This window comes from Leptodactylus fuscus, chromosome 3 (assembly GCF_031893055.1).
Source record: "Leptodactylus fuscus isolate aLepFus1 chromosome 3, aLepFus1.hap2, whole genome shotgun sequence".
Taxonomy (NCBI): Eukaryota; Metazoa; Chordata; class Amphibia; order Anura; family Leptodactylidae; genus Leptodactylus; species Leptodactylus fuscus.
Genome location: NC_134267.1, coordinates 132558639 through 132576054, shown reverse-complemented (window position 1 = coordinate 132576054; position 17416 = coordinate 132558639). Strand labels below are relative to the sequence as shown.

The 17416-nt window shown below is 36.5% G+C and overlaps 1 protein-coding gene across 8 annotated transcripts in view; it reads left to right on the top strand.

Moving 5' to 3' along the window:
* The window catches only part of ADGRB3 (adhesion G protein-coupled receptor B3), a 690055-nt gene that overhangs the window by 242667 nt on the left and 429972 nt on the right, over positions 1-17416 (top strand). The window lies entirely within an intron of this gene.

Below are 17416 nucleotides of genomic sequence, written 5' to 3'. Positions count from 1 at the left end.
GTAAACTACACTAGCAGTGGTGTTTGAGCGTTTCTAAGGGGAACAGACTGCAACAAACTCTCACCAGTTAACTTCACTGGGAAAATGCACCTGTGTAAAGCTGCTGGGAAAAACCAAATGAAGTCTAGCATTAGTCTTCTGCGAAACTTCCAGCAGAGAGAGAGACTCTAGCACATGCTTCACCCTGCTACACAGGGAAGGCTGCCAGAGGTTAAACATCACCTTGGTCAAAAACATAAAGGACTCTACAACAGCTTGGAGCTACAATGTTAACGGACAGTTTAATAGGCTATTCGGGTCCCCACCGGCAGTGCCAAGGAATCCTATCCTAGATGCCTAAATCTGACAACCTGCCTCACTCGAACCTAGCCCTGACCTCCTGTCTCAAAGTTATTTACTCAAAGTGTGAGCACCCGGTGAAGGTCGGCTCACACTACAAAAAGGCAAGTCCCCGCCCACAGGGCAGTGACAATAACTTCACTGAACATGCTCAGTATGGGCAAAATGGGACTTAGTATCCGAGTGGCTCCAACAGGTCTGAGCATGCTCAGTAGGGAGAGAATGGGACTTAGCCTCTGAGCGCCTCCAAAAGGTCCGAGCATGCTCAGTAGGCAGAAAACTGTAGTTGATCTCCACACATCCCACTGCACGATGCTGAGGGTTAATACGCAGGTAGCGCTGTGCGCTGGAAGGGAAACCTGTGGGACCCCATTCTAACACACGTGTGATGAATAAAATGCATACAGTGAAGGAAATTATTATTTGATCTTGATCCTTTGCTGATTTTTTAAGTTTACCCACAGACAAAGACATGAACAGTCTATAATTTTAAGAGTAGGTTAATTTTATCAGTGAGAGATAGAATATCAAAAATAAAATCCAGAAAATCAAATTGTGTATATGTAATTAATGTATTTGCATTTTGCATAGAGAAATAAGTATGGTATTTGATCCCTCAGGGAAACAAGACTTAATACTTGATGGCAAAACCCTTGTTGGTACGCATGGCACTCAGACATTTTTTGTAGTTGATGAGGTTTGTGCACATGTCAGGAGGAATTTTGGTCCACTCATCTTTGCAGATTATCTTTGAATTATTAAGATTTTGATGCTGTCGCTTGGCAACTTGGAGCTTCAGCTCCCTCCATAAGTTTTCTATGGGATTAAGGTCTGGAGACTGGTTAGGCCACTCCATGACCTTCATGTGCTTGTTTTTGAGCCACTCCTTTGTTGCCTTGGCTGTATGTTTTGTGTCATTGTCCTTCTGGAAGACGCAGCCTCGACCCATTTTTAATGTCCTGGTGGAGGGAAGGAGGTTATCACACAGTATTTTACAATACATGGCTCAATCCATCTCCTATTGATACGGTTCTACAGTCCTGTGGCCTTAGCAGAGAAACACCCCAAAAACATAATGTTTCCACCTCCATGCTTAACAGTGGGGATGGTGTTCTTTGGGTCATAGGCAGAATTTCTCTTTTTTTTTTTCTCAATTATATCTACAAGTTAGGAGCCTGAAATTCTTTTCCTACTATCAGAAACAGCCAATCCAACTACTGAAACATCTCAGCAGGTTATATCATTCTAATAACATCTGGTAATGTATTTATTCTTAAAAAAGAAAAGGAAATATATTACATTTTATTATTATACTGCTACGATGTAATACTATGTAAACATTGCTATTTACTAATAGATATGTATGTTTTATACAGCAGTCATAAAAGTGTAGAGATAAGATAGAGCACAGTTATTGATGTACACATAAAGATCTAAAGATTGCCCTCTTTTAAGCATCTTTGTAATGCTTCATAACAAAAAAATTCTTCTTCTTAAGTTCATTAAAATTCATCACATCGAACCCGAAATATATATAAAATGATAAATAAATAATTCAGAACACCAGGGCAGAATGCAAGTTTGCTGGATCACAGGGAATTAATTATGTACATAATAAAAGTATAACAAAGCAATGAGATCTGTGCGGTACAGTGAATGGTGATATGAGAATGTCAGAAAAGGACTGCAATATTTTGACTTTTACTTCATTATGACAGGTTTTCACTTACAGCAAAGTTATTCATTATGGTCAGAATTCTTTATGATTTAATGTTAAAAATTGTCACAGGTGGAAAAGGTATGGGTTTCCCTCGGCCATCTAAGATAAAAATAAATATGATATTCTGTATGGTGCCATTTCCTAGGGTTAATAGCATAGGTTTTTGTACTGTATTTATTTATTTGCTGCATTTTGCAGTGTTACACGCTTTAGATTATAAATGTACTTGGCTATCAGTTGGTTTCCTGCAGCCTTTGCTTTTGTCTTCACGGCTGTCAAGGTTAATTTAAACATTTAAAGATTAATAGACAAAAATATGTCAATTTAACTTTAATTCAGCAAGCTCTTGCTTTTGTCTACTAATGCAATACATATTGATGCCATTTTCAGAGGCAAAGAAATCGTATGAACTGAGCAACCCAAAAACTGATGTATAGCTTAATTAGAGGGCTTTCTGTAACATTGTTTGTCATAGCAGTGACCTTCATACATTGCTGCTATGTACAGTTTGACATAAACCATATTAATGCTATATAGGAATCACGCTATAGAGAAAATACTGTACTCATTTACTAATTATACATACAGTACAAGAAAACAAAAGCTACTCATTTAATGACTCTAAACTGGAATGCAGTGCTCACAGCGCAGGTTCACTTTATGTAAAAATGGTCAAGCCATCAATACCCATCAGAGGTGCATTAGAAACCCACCAAGGGGCATCTACACTCTGGTTGTGAAGATGACCACATGCCTTTATAGAACACTTTCTAGGTGAATTTTCTGTGTATGTTTTTTGTCTTTTGATAAAAATGATTTCGTAGGAGTACTCTGAGAAAATGTCCTTTTCCCAGAGGTGCCCTGAGTCCAAAGAGTTTGGAAAACAATGGTTAAAGAAATTATGTCAAAATAGAAGACCATAAAGGAAAGTATTCTTCTGTGGAATAGAGTTTGCATTTTCTTTCCTGAATAGTATACATGTCAAAACACAATGAGGTTTTCAGAGACAGCTCCATTCTTGTTTTTCAGGCTGTGTCTAGTAATTCAGCCCAGATGCCTTTACTTGAATGAGTATTTGATTCTGCTCCTATAACACAGAATATCTAGAAGGAGTTATTATTAATTAAGGGAGGCAGAGGCTTCAACATAGCTTCTTGTCCTGCTATTCAAAAAAGGGAAGAGCAAGCAGGGTGTGTTAGTGTAATGTGCGGCACAGCAGTTTAGAGCAATGGCGTTGCCCTCGGTGCTCCAGATTGCATATTTGCCTATTGTACAATAACTGAATATCTCTGCAATCGAGGCACAAATTTTAATGGAAAAAAGTGTTACATTCATGTGAGTCTGAACTATCTAATTGTGTTGCTGGTTTAATAAACTTTAACCTGGTAACAGACTCCCTTTAATACTTATCTATGGAAAAAGGAATAGCTGCCTGACCTCTGAGGATATGCCAGATGGCACCCCTAGCAATCATAAGAGCAGATACTGAAATAGCACTGTACCAGGCTACCTCTGTAATTCCCTTACAGGTGAATTGAGTAGTTTTCATGCATATGTATTAGCCTTTCATTCAAACAGGGGACTTGAGGACCCTCATTGTCATAATTGCTGAGAGTTCTAGCAGTCTGACATTCCGAGATTTTTCCTTATGCTGTAGAAAAGGGATAAATGCTGTTGGGGTAAAAACCCCTTCAAGGTGGCAATAGATAATGTTGTTCAACTTAATGTCCCCTATAATATGATGCGGCTTCCTTAACATTGAGTTTTCTGGTGACCACTATCTTCAAATGGTTTGTTTACATCATTATTCTACCTTGTTACAAACGAAATATAGAATAAGTTTAAGCAACTTAAAAAAAGGATTCACTTTTGGTGTCATTTTATGCTGCTATGTACTGTGGTTTGTTAGACATAGACTTTCCTGGTGACATTCCCTTTAGGAAAATTGGAATCCTCAATCAGTTTGTGCTTTTATAAACAAAATTCAGCCATGTCTTTGTAGTCATTAAAAAAAAACAAAAAAACCTTAAAATCCTCGTGTCACCTCAATGTACAGTAGCATTATAGAGAAGAGTTCAATTAAACCTCCAGCTTTAGAATGCAGAGTTCTGTGCTATATTGTATAGTTGCTTATAGTGCCTATTAATTACTCCTTAATGAAATGGATAAGTCCAGTGTGCATAGCCTTATTCTTACACACAGGTCATATTTTATTACCATTCATATGGTATTAAGTAGCTTGCATGTACTAATGGGAAATATATTGTGTACACTAGTTTCAAAATCATATTATAGTGCTCTATGTTACCTTAATAACTCAGTAATATAGTAACTGCACTAGCAACATATAGATGTGGCAAGTTATAATAGTAAATCATTTCCAAAATAAGAAGTATGAACTTTATAAAATGAAATGTACCACTTATATTTTTACTAATTAATATCATGTATTAAAATAATTTATTTTTCTAATATGATTGGCCCATTCCTCCATGCAGATCTCCTCTAGAGCAGTGATGTTTTGGTGCTGTCACTGGGCAGCATGGACTTTCAACTCCCTCCAAAGGTTTTCTAAAGGGTTGAGATCTGGAGACTGGCTAGGCCACTCCAGGACCTTGAGTTGCTTTTTACGAAGCCACTCCTTCTTTGCCCTGGCGGTGTGCTTGGGATCACTGTCATGCCTAAAGACCTATTCATGTTTCATCTTCAATGCCCTTGCTGATAGAAGGAGGTTTGAACTCAAAATCTCACAATACATGGCCCCATTCATTTTTTCATGTACATGGATCAGTTGTCCTGGTCCCTTTGCAGAGAAACAGTCCCAAAGCATGATGTTGCCACCCCCATGCTTATGGTATGATGTTCTTTGAATGCAAAGATCCACTCTTCATTCTTTCTCCTCCAAACATGACGAGTTGTGTTTTTACCAAAAAGTTCTACTTTGGTTTCATCTGACCATATGACATTCTCCCAATACTCTACTGGCTCATACAAATGCTCTCTAGCAAACTTCAGCCTGGACATGTATTGGTTTAAGCAGGGGGGGACATCTGGCACTGAAGGATCTTAGTCCCTGGTGGCATAGAGTGTTACTGATGGTAGCCTTTGTTATGTTGGTCCCAGCTCTCTGCAGGTCATTCACTAGATACATCCATGGGGTTCTGGGATTTTTGCTAGCTGTTCTTGTGATCTTTTTGACTTCAAGGGGTGAGATCTTGCTTGGAGCCCCAGATCTAGGAAGATTATCAGTGGTCTTGTATGTCTTCCATTTTCTAATTATTGCTAACACAGTTGATGTCTTCACACCAAGCTGCTTGTCTATTGCAGAATCAGTCTTCCCAGCCTGGTGCAGGGCTACAATTTTGTTTCTGGTGTCCTTCGACAGCTCTTTGGTCTTCACCATAGTGGAGTTTGGAGGTTGACAGGTGTCTTTTATACTGATAAGTTCAAACAGATACCATTACTACAGGTAATGGGTGGAGGACAGAGGAACCTCTTCGGGTCCATCGACACTGAGTTTCTTGGTGAAGATTTTGGTGCTGAATACATTGCATTAAAATTATTTCCAAATCAGACAATGTGATTTTCTGGATTTGTTTTCTCCTTTTGTCTGTCATCTTTGAGGTCTGCCTATGAGTTACAGACCTCTCTTAACTTTTCAAGTAGAAGAACTGTCACACCAAAGCAGACATAAGCTACCAAAAACATGTAAAAAAACACCTTATTTTTGTTACTCAATCACTTATGGATCCAAGAGGACTTTTACAAACTTTCGAGTGATGTCAATGATAGAGCTACCATTGGTTGACAGTAGGAAGGAAATGGCTGTATATTACCATGCCAATGATGTGATGGTGCTGTTTGCCTGACCATCATGCTGTGCTGTTGCTGTAGCTATTGCAATCTCTGCATGGCCAAACATACTGTAATCTACTGCCCTGTCTATCTTCATACTGGCTTACCACATCTCCTGCGACCTTGTCTGTCCTGTTTTATACAGTTAAAAAGATATTTTAAAAAACGCCAAAGCTACTTTACTACAATTATCCCAAAAAAGGATAATTTTTTGGATGTTTTTTGCAAATGAAAGTCAATGTTTTCAACTACTCACCAAAAAGAGATCATTTTTGGAGCACTTGATAAAACATGGCTTTATCCAATAAAACTGTATGTGACTAACACCCACGGGCATCTGCCACCATTAATGATTTTTGGATCACTTTTTAAAGGGGTTATGCACTTTTTACAAATCAATGATATATCTTTGGATTGGTGGCAGTCCAACGGTGTAGTGTCTTTTAAAAAAGACTGTTTGTTACTGTCTGCTACCATCTATTTACCTTTAGCCATATCTGTTGCTGCCTCTTTGATATTACTAAGCCTGTTACGGAATGAACCAGTTTGGAATAAAATCAAAATTTTCTAAATCTGAAATGAAACTGATTTTGAGGTGGACTCATCTCTGTTTACAACATACAGTGATATACTTACTATTACACACAAGATTCACCTAATAATACTAATATGTCCTGTTTTAATTTATAATTCTTGATAATATATGTTCTTTTGACACATTTACATGCCATATGCTTAATCACATTATTAACACACAGTTATTATCTATGCAATCTGTCTTCACATATTCCCTCAGCTAAATAGCTTTAATTGCCTATTTTTAATGTTAATTGATAGTTAGAAAAATCTGATTTCTTACTCTACCTAAAGAAAATCATTAAACTGCCAAAATGTCTGGTAATCCATTCCAAAGGAAAGCAATACAAGCTCTTTTGGCAGATAAAGTATCACACATTTTGTGCTAAGGCCTGGCAATTTGTTGTTATGAATACAGAATGTGCAATATATATGGAAAGATTAGAGCTTTCTTGTCATAGAAACAGCTATTTTATCAGAAGACATGATACCTTGTCTGGCATAATGAAACTTAATTTATCATTTCACTGATCCAGGATTGTGCATTAGTTCGAAAACCTATCTTTTTGAACTTCAATTTATTCTATATTACAAAATCAGTATTAGCTGCATAGTTATAGTAAAATGCTGTTAGTATAAATACTGTAGAATTTTTGTCAGAAATCAGAGTTGCATTGACAACATGAACATAAGGGCAGTGCCAGAGGCAGACAGCTAAAACAACCTTTATTGGGATCTTAGAGCAAGTGAGAAACATGTTAAAATTCTAGCAAATTCCTTAAATATTGAGGGACACATTGCATACATGCTCATTTATTACAGAACAGGGGCCTCATATACTCCATTGTATCTCTGAGTGCAGCAGAAACCTGCTACAAATACAATGTATAGAATACTCCTCATTATGTATTAATAGATGATCCATTATTGATTATAGTGATTGAAAGGATTTTTTGTCTACCCTAACCTGCAATTATATAAGGCATTAAAGCAATAAAATGTTTTAAAGATGTAATCATTATGATATAGCAGATGGCCACCATGATATTTGGCATATACCACTAACTGTGTGCCTACTGAATGGCTGCACTTTCCTTGGTTCCAGTGGCTTTGGTGTCTCCTGACTGGTGTATTATCATCCCCTCATATTTCTATCTCTAAGTTTTCCTGCCCCCTATTTTGTTCTACTGAACTCTATTCTCCCACAAATTAAGGATTCAAGGATTGGAGGATACATTTCCTGCCTGGACTCCTGCTTGAACTGCCATTATTCCCTTTGCTCCATGCTGCTACATCTTGTCTACCTTTTTCGCTGAGGATATGAGAACACAAGGGTTTGTAGCTGTGTTCTCCAACTGGACTGAACCAAGATGAGTAGAGATGGGCTGAGTTCTCTATGGACTGAGAATCATTTGTGTAGCTGATGCATCATCTGATTAGTCTGTTTCTTCTCTGTTTTTTCACTTGTGTATTCCCTGATCGAGGCATAGAGATTGAAACTGATACTTGTGTAACTCCAGATGCTACAGACACGGCCTATGTTTGGAGGAAAGGCAGTTGAGTTCTAGGAGCAGGGAATGCATCATGCTATACAGTCACTACCACCAGTCCTTGACAGTCCACTGCACAAAGTTGCAACAGATTACAAAGCACATTCTGGGTCAGTGCAGAACAGTGCCTTACAATATAGGTCTGTTTCTGCTCTTGAGGTTATAATGTGCTTCTAGGATCTGTGGGAACCAAGGAGTGAGATGGACACTTGTGATGGACACCCTACAACCCTAGTGGCAATTTGATTCCCATTTCAATGCACCTGGTATCTTAGGGCCTCATGCCTTTACCTGCTCAACAGGACTGTACTCAACTGACTTTGTAGTTGCCTAAGGGGGAGTAATGATGACTGCGGAGTCCAGGACCATCACTAACATTATATATAGGACTCTTCATAGACATCAGCTGAAGATACACTGCCGTATGGTAAACCCTGTGTCACCTACCTGTATACTAGGATTCAGTGATTAACAATTAAAAAGTTGTCATCTAGGGGAGTGAGTATTAGGCCTTGGGTTACTAGGAAAGTCATGAGGTCTTTCAGACTTGGCTTTAAGGAGAAATCAAAGGCCAGGTGCTAAGGTGTTAAGCCCTTGTACTTTGAATTATCACAGGTGATGTTGGCTCTACTGTTATGAAGATGGAAGAAATTTTTGCATTAGTACGTACAAGGAAGTTGTTCCAGCTGTGCAGTTTAATATGTTTTACTAAATCATGGTTATATGATGATGTCAGTATTACATGCAAGAAGAGAGGAGGTGGACTGATGAGAATAATTGACTTACTATTTCCTAATATTATAGATGCTTATAGATACCGTGCCTATACTTGGTAGATTTTATTTTCCTGCATCCAGTTCATAACCTACCCGGTTGTTAAGAAACAGGTCATACAGTGGTCTAGGGAGGTTGAAGATAAACTGCAGTCATGCTTGGAGTCTAACATGTGGGATGTCCTTTGATAGATCTGATAATAATCTTATTTTCTGCTTCCAGTTTATAAGCCACTGATAACATCAAATTGCTCTGACATCCTAAGTCATGCAGATTTTTGAACAGCAGGTGATATCTCACTTGAAGATGTATATTGCTACGCTGTCAGACTGTTTGCAGTTTGCATATTGTGGGTGGGTGTGGAAGATGCCCTCTTTCACTTACTTAGTATACACACACTTGAAGGGTCTTTCAGGATCACCTTGTTTGATTTTAACTGTGTTTTCTTTACCAATCGGCCAAGGTAGCTGGCTCAGGGATTATGAACAATGTCAGTTGCCGAAAACTGAACTCTGTCAGCAACTAACTCAGGGACAAACTGCAATTCGTAAGGCTGGGACAAGGCTTTTTAACACTGTTAGTGAATGGTATTGGAGCACCTCAGAGGACAGTGTTGACTCCTCTTCTCTTTACCATTTACATGTCCAACTTTCAATATGACTCTGGCTTAAGTTTTGTGAAAAAGTTTTCAGACATTTTGACTGTGATATATATGGCAGTGATGACACAGAGTATAGGGAAGTGATGAGGCACTTCTCTTCTTGATGTGGTGATAATGACCTCATATTGAGCATAGGTAAAACAAAGGAGATGATCATTGATTTTAGAAGGGCTCATGAAGATGTAAAAATGGTCAGTATTGAGGGTCAGGTGGTGGAAAGGGTTATGTCCTATACGTACTTGGGTCTATACAAGTAGACTATACTTTCATAAATAGAAGACTAGTATACATAAACCTCTAAGGCTATAGGCCCTGACCTATTTGACCCTGTGCAGCTGCACAGTTTGTGCTAATGGTATGTTTGATCAGCAATGTTTAAAGTGCACCAAAAGTGGACTATGCATGTCCTGCATAGATTTAGTGTGGCCCCTCAGAATGACCTTGGTAGGATTTAATAATGGGCAGACTGGTTTGTAACAAACCAGATTCCATTTTAATTCACAACAAATCTGAACATTTTGGACAAATGGCTTGGAGGCCTCCTACACCTCCCTGTGCCCCTTTCAAGCATTACTTATGGCAGTCAGAGTAGATGCACTAACAAAAGTTTAGTAGGGCTGGTGTACAGATATACAGCATAGAAGCCCTAACAAACACGCCACACTTTGTCTGCATAGCATCCCTAACGGATGATCATGAGGGCCTGTATAATGTATTTGCGCAGCAATCCTAACAAACATTTCTTAGGGTGGTATACTATACGAACCACCCACTGAACCGACCACTATACCCAGGGAAGAACAGTAATCTGTACTCAACACTGCTTCCTGGATCTCCTGTATTCAGCTATTCCATTTAAGTATAGTCTAAGGATTAGAGTTAGCCTGTTTACAAAGACAATAGTAATAAAGTAAAAAAGCAACATCACGGAGACAAAAAGAAATATTTTATTACCATAACACCACCACATGACTCTTATGGACCATTTTATTGAGAATTAACAATGTAGTCCACCTAATCTGTCATATTCGAATTATTGGCTTTGAAAAAAAAAACACAGAATAGCAAACAAAAAACAGTAATAAAAAATAAATAGACAATGCAATTATTATACTAAGGGGGCGTTCACACTATCGTCAGTGTCCGACAGGTAGTGTCCACTCCTAGTGTCCTTTCAAAATCTCGCACGGACATTAGGAGCGGACACTAGCTGTGTCCGTGACACTTGTCGTTCATTTAAATGGCGATCGGGTGCGTTGTTTTACACTCCGTGCTTGTCCTTAACTGTCCACTTGTAAAGATGTCCGACTTTTCAATCGGACAGAAAACCCAACATGTAGGTTTTTTCTGTCCGCTTGAAAAGTCAGACATTTTTACATGCGGACAGTGAAGGACAGGCACGGAGTGCAAAAGAACGCACCCGATCGCCATTTAAATGAATGAAAAGTGTCATGGGCACAGCTAGTCTCCGCTCCTAATGTCAGTGCCAGATTTTGAACGGACACTAGGAGTGGACACTACCTGTCGGACACTGACGGTAGTGTAAACTCCCCCTTACTTCTCCTCGTCCAGCATTGCCTCCTCTCATGGAAATCTCATTGGCTAGTTTATGTCATGTTATTTAATATGATAGGGATTACTATGGTTGTCTAGTACCCCGATTTTGGTATATGGAGCCATGAGATGTGGTGCCAGAGTGCAGGACTCCTTCTCCTACTTAAAACACTCAAAAATTTAATCATTGTCGTGGAAATACTGCAATTAAAATCCCTTTTAGAGATACAATGATTCTATTACTTACATGGGGCTGCTATTCAGATACAATATGGTGGTCCTACATTTCGGCTGCTATACTCTAGTTTTGGTACAAATTTATATGGAACAAAACTAATTTTGCAGCAAAACTGGCTGAACCTGAAACAAAAAAAGGTTGAGAGATTCGCATAACATTTGTAGGATCCAAGACATGGGATTAAAGCGCTGTACACAGTGTTTGGTGTATGGCCAGGTATAGACATGCACTATATTTGAGATTTCTAGGTTTAGTTTAATATAATATTTGTAGATACTGTTCAGTATTTTTTCTGTTTAAACAAAGGTTAAAAAAAAAATGTTTGCAAAAGCTACCAAATGCAACTTTAAATTCAGTTTCTCATAAAAACAGATGAAATTAAGATTATCTTGACAAATATATTAATAATGTAGTTCTGCACATAGAAGATAAACACTCATCACTACTAACAACATTCTTCAGAGATAAACACTATAGATTACAAAAGGCTATGCTATGAGATTGTATCACCTTAGTTCGGACTGTATACCCAGTACTAGATAGAAGGTGTTGCAGATTTCATACAACTTCTTTTAGGTTTTATACCATTCTTTACAGACTTGGCCTTGATATTATCTGAAGCAATTGCCTACCCTAATCTACAAACTCTGACACTTGACTTTGATGTGCCTCAAGGACCCGGCAACATTTCCCAGAAACTTGATTTATCAAGAACATGTTTTCCTGTAAAAATATCACTTTCTATTTCTTTTATTTTCTATAAATGTAAATTTGCTTTTATACCCTTTCTTTAATTCATACATATGAACTTTGCTTGTTATGAAATTTCTGCTTTCCGTTGTGTAGATTCATACATATAAATTAAGCAAAACCTTTAACTTGCCAGTAAAACTAGTGACATAAATTGTGTATAACATCAGCACTTGCTTTTTATTGATAAGGTACTATACACACTGGACAAAAAAAATGTGACGATGTCAGCAAAGTTTATGCACCATTTCCAATCAACAGCTTCTTGACATTTGCAATATTGTACAGAGATCTTCCACTGACCCAAGAGTATTGTTCTCTTATCTTTTACGCAGTGCATCCTATCTCTTCTCTGCAGTCTAGCGGAAATGACTGCAACTCTAAACTTTGGAACATTTCTGAAAATTAAATTATTAAAGTAAAGAAATATTCTCTTATTATACAGATATAGCTGTAAAAATGGGATTAACTAAACTATACTGTGTTTGGGCAGCCACTTCATTAAAAGGGTTTATATTATTTATATGTAATCAATACTTTCCTCATTAATCATATTAGCTAAATTAAATCACAATCCATTTGTTACTGCTTAATGACAATGACACTACTTATTTTGTTAATGTAACAAATAACATGATTTGGGTCATACACAATATATTTGTGTTTTATTGCATTTATGCTCTCTATTAAAAGCATTACCTGTACAATATATATGTTAAACCTTTTGAAGCAGTGTCATGACAAATTGAATATATATAGAGATAGAACGTATATGGTGGACAAATTTTTTTTTTCACAGAATTATTCTTAATCATGATAACAAAAGTATTTTTTTTTACTTCTTATATGATATCAAACATATCAAGTGTTGCAATATTTATATTACTCATTGCCTATATTGCAGTTACAACCCCCTGAATGGAAACCTAATCCGCAGAAAAAAGTGGATACCTTAGGAAACCTGCATATCCCATAGACTATAATGGGGTCCATGTGGTTTCCGCTCAGTTTCCGCATGAAAAATGCGGAGAAAAAAGTGTAAAGATATACCATCATTTTCTAATGAAAATAATCCAAAAAATGAAGGAACACAAAGCTGGTTTATTTCTGCTGCCTCTTGCTACCCTCTATAGTACAGCCCCTTCCACTTAGAAAGTAGTCAGACCACCAATAATATGCTGCATTTTCAATTCTGAAAACCCACTTAATGTCAAAATAAGTCTACAGTAGTTTTATATAACTCCAAAATAACCCTATACCATTTTTAGTATAAAGATAAAACCTTCCATTCTGTACTATAAAGATACAAATTGCATATTTTAACCTTGAATTTCTATTAAAACGATGTACTTTACTTACACATACTTTATCTGTCTAGGATTGCAAGGTTGAAGTATGATAAAGTTCAAGACTTTTTCTTATTACAACTACTAGTTCTCCAAGTATAACCAATAAGAACATGTATCAGTGGTGCAAGGGAACTGTACTTATATTTTGCTTAAATTTTGTCCCACTGCTTAGAGTATGATAGTGGGAAGAAAAAGTTTCTCCTTTAAGTGTTGCCATAGAAACAGTCTATTTCTTATACCTTAACTTGACAGAATGTTGCAGTAGCCGGATACCATTCACGGCAGTAAATAAAGTGTTGCCTTCAGCACTAATTGTACTAAAATGATTATGTATCATTTTGTGGCATACACAACCTAATGTGTTTATTGGGATATGTTTATAATAGATGTAATGAATATACTGTAGTGTACTTTCTATCTGATCCAAGTTAGTTAATTTCAGGTAATTAATCTGGAAATTCAATTTTCTTAACTTGTTAACCACAAAGCAACAAAGTTGTTATCATTATAACATGTTCCAGTGTAGAACTATGTGGGTACATGCAGAATGTCAAAGTAGTTACTGCACTTATCTCCATGATAAAATATTGTTCTACCTTATCATTATTATATAACCTTATAAATTTGCCATCAAGGATTAAAACACAGGGGAACATATTACAAAATCATGTATCATCTTTATTAAAGCATATAAGTAATAATAATATCTAAATTCTTACACAAGTGTATTCACCAATGAGAATTACTAGGATCCCACACCAAAAGGCAAATATAATATATACAAAGTAATAATAATAATGTCCAAATTCCATGAACAAAATATACAGAACAGCAAGTTAAGGGATCATAGCCCATGAATTCTTTCTCAAGAGGGCATCTTATAAATTCTCTGTGAGAATTACATAAATATAGGATGGTAGTTTTTAAATATAATACAGTAGAAGAGATACTAGAGCTCTGTTGACTCAGACTTTTGCTGTAATATATTGCCAAAGAAAGTGCTGTGGTTCCTTTATTTAAAAATGTTATTGGACTCATGCTATGGACCATTTTTACAGAATTATATGGCATATATAAGTATATGGGGAAAACTGTATGTTTCTTCTACATTTATACTTAAAAGCCCAAATTTATCCAATGAAAGGATAAAAATACACTTTGGTAGTGACAGATTTCTAAATTGTTATGACATGGAAAAAATTCCAAAGAAAGAACTAGGACGTTAAGAAAATATACATTACAGCTATGCGCCAACTTGTGATGTTTTAATAATAAAACTTAAAATACACTTTAACTAATTTTTATTTTCTGACAGTGTTTTTGCCATTAATATACTCTTATGTAATACAGGGAATCTGAGGCTATTTTTTTTTTTTAATTTAGATTGTGAGCCCTGCATAGAGCTCACAATGTACATTTTTCCCCATCAGTATGTCTTTGGAATATGGGATGGAAATCCATGCAAACACGAGGAGAACATACAAACTCCTTGCAGATGGTTTTCTGCCCTTGGCGGGATTTGAACACCAGGACTCCAGCGCTGCAAGGCTGCAGTACTAACCACTGAGCCACCGTGTGGCCCCTTGAGGCTATTTTTTTGTCATTGAAAAAACTGGTGAAATGCAAAGTTTTGATGTTTACTAATTTTTTAATTGATTTTATTATAAATAGCTTCTTTCTCTTAACTAATACCCTGTGGAGATTCTTTTCTAAAAACACATTTTTAACTAAAGGCACATAGTAATAGCCTAGCTATCCATCTCTTATCTTTATCTGGAAGGTTAGCGCCACCATTTTTGAATTTCTCTTCTTTTCTTCAGGGGGCTTTCTCCCTGGGTGCAGATGGCACAGGGGGTGTTCTCCCTGTGCTCTGAGCACAGCTTGTCATCCATCCAGCGCCTATCTTCTGCTCCATTGGCCATTGTCCTCCTCTTCTTACACAGGAGACCACCGCAAAATGGCAGATGTAACAGCCAACAGCACATGTTCCATCTCCATTTTACGGTGGTCCTCTACACAACACAGAAGAAAAGTGGCACTGGATGAATGACAAGGCTGTGCTCAGAGCCCAGGGGATATAACCTCTGTGCTTTCTGAGTGCAATTAGCATAAAGAAGAAAAAAAGAGAAATTCAAAAATAGCGGCGTGGATCTTCAGGATAAAGGTAATAAATTAAGAGCCTTTATATAGGCTATTCCTGTGTGCCTTTAGTTTAAAACATGTTTTTTAATTATATAATTCCTTTAATGTTCTAACCTGTATTTCTGTACATCCTTCACCTTATCATGTCTTTGTCCACTAAACTACTATTGTTGCAATATTGTGGACTTTAGAACACAATAGATTTCTCAGGCACATGTAACCTTCTCTGTTAATAACACTAGTGGTTTCAGTACTTAGTAGGATATTAGTAAGACACCTTGAAGAAAGGGATGGGATTAATATGCCACTTTATGATTAGATTGCACACAGGAATTGTTTCTAATCTATAACAATGGAACAGCAGTTGCATAAACCTTGTAAAATAGATGTTCATTATTATTTGTAGACTGGAATAATTTTTTAATGTTATATGCTTTGGTGAAGAGAAACAATGGTTGTATAGGTGCATATAGTTTTATCGTAAAGTGCACCATATTCATATTCAACTTTTATTGCTGATGTTTTAATAACCATTCTCTTTGCGCCAGTATTTATTTTAAACAGGTCAGCAAACATAATGGATTTTATATCCAGTATTTTATTTTCTTCAACTCAAAAATTCAGATTGTAACCTACTATTACATTTTCTATGGCTTAAAGCTGTATAAAAATACAAAGTAAATATCAATCATGCTGAATCATTTCATTTGACTAAAATAATCTATTTGTATAACTCTTGCAAAAAATGTCTTCCAATCCAACTAAATCTAATTTCCTAAATGTGGCAGGAGACTTTAACATAGAAGATATAATGTAATTGATGTATTTTGAGCAATTTCCGGAATGCTGCCTTGCAAAAGAGTCCCTGTAAAAATACCATTTGTTAAGACAATAACATAAGTTTTCATTGTTGTTATTGTAAAATATATCACTGTTTTAATCTATTAATTCTTTCTTGCAGCTCCGCATAAAAATGAATAATTTTACAGTCTATGAATTCTAGCAGCGTTTCGGCTTTTTTATGAATAGCCTGTGGTTGACGCTTGAGTTGAAACTGTTGTATTTTAGAAGAAATGGTTTAGAAAGTGTTTTTGTGTAAACTTACAAATATGTCTATGAAATTTATGGCATAGTTACAAAACAACTGGTTATATTGGTTTTCAAAGTAGTGCAGAATGTAACCAATGTATTTGCTTAATGTAGTGAAATGGCAAGAATTTAAGACACATCAAACTGTGATAAACAAGTCAATGGCACATATGTGGAATTCCCTCAAACTATTATTTACTATGCTTGGGGGAACGTATTTTTAGAAACCCCCTATTAAGTCCTAAAATTAGCCTTTCCTTTAGTTTAATGACTCCTGAAGATTGGAGCTTTTAACATCTACAAATTTAGCCTAAAGAAACACACTCAAGGTTGGATGCTAATGTCAATGTTGATTATATCTTGAGACCAACCATGCACTCCCAATTGTGTGACCCAAGTTCTTTAAGATTCTTTATAAAGGTACTGAACTGAAATTTGAATGATATCTAAAACCTGCTAAATAAATTCCACCATGACTAACTTTTATGTCATAAATTATGCTTACTGCAATGTTAAGGCAGAAGAGAGCATATCATAAAAGATAATAGTTTTCTACAGTAGAAGAAAAAACTGCTGTTTACAAAACAATATCATACCTTGATTATATGTTGTATTACAGTTTATTTCCATTCATACCCAATAGCTCTGTCCAAATGTCTCACTATATCCATGCACTTAAATATGTAATAGCTTACGTAATAGCTTACTTTAACTGTGGTGGCTCTGCAGAGAAACAGAACACATGCTGCCATGTTACCACCCAGATCATCGCTTTTTAGTAACGGCCAACCTATAAAAAAAATGCAAATTTTCAGATAA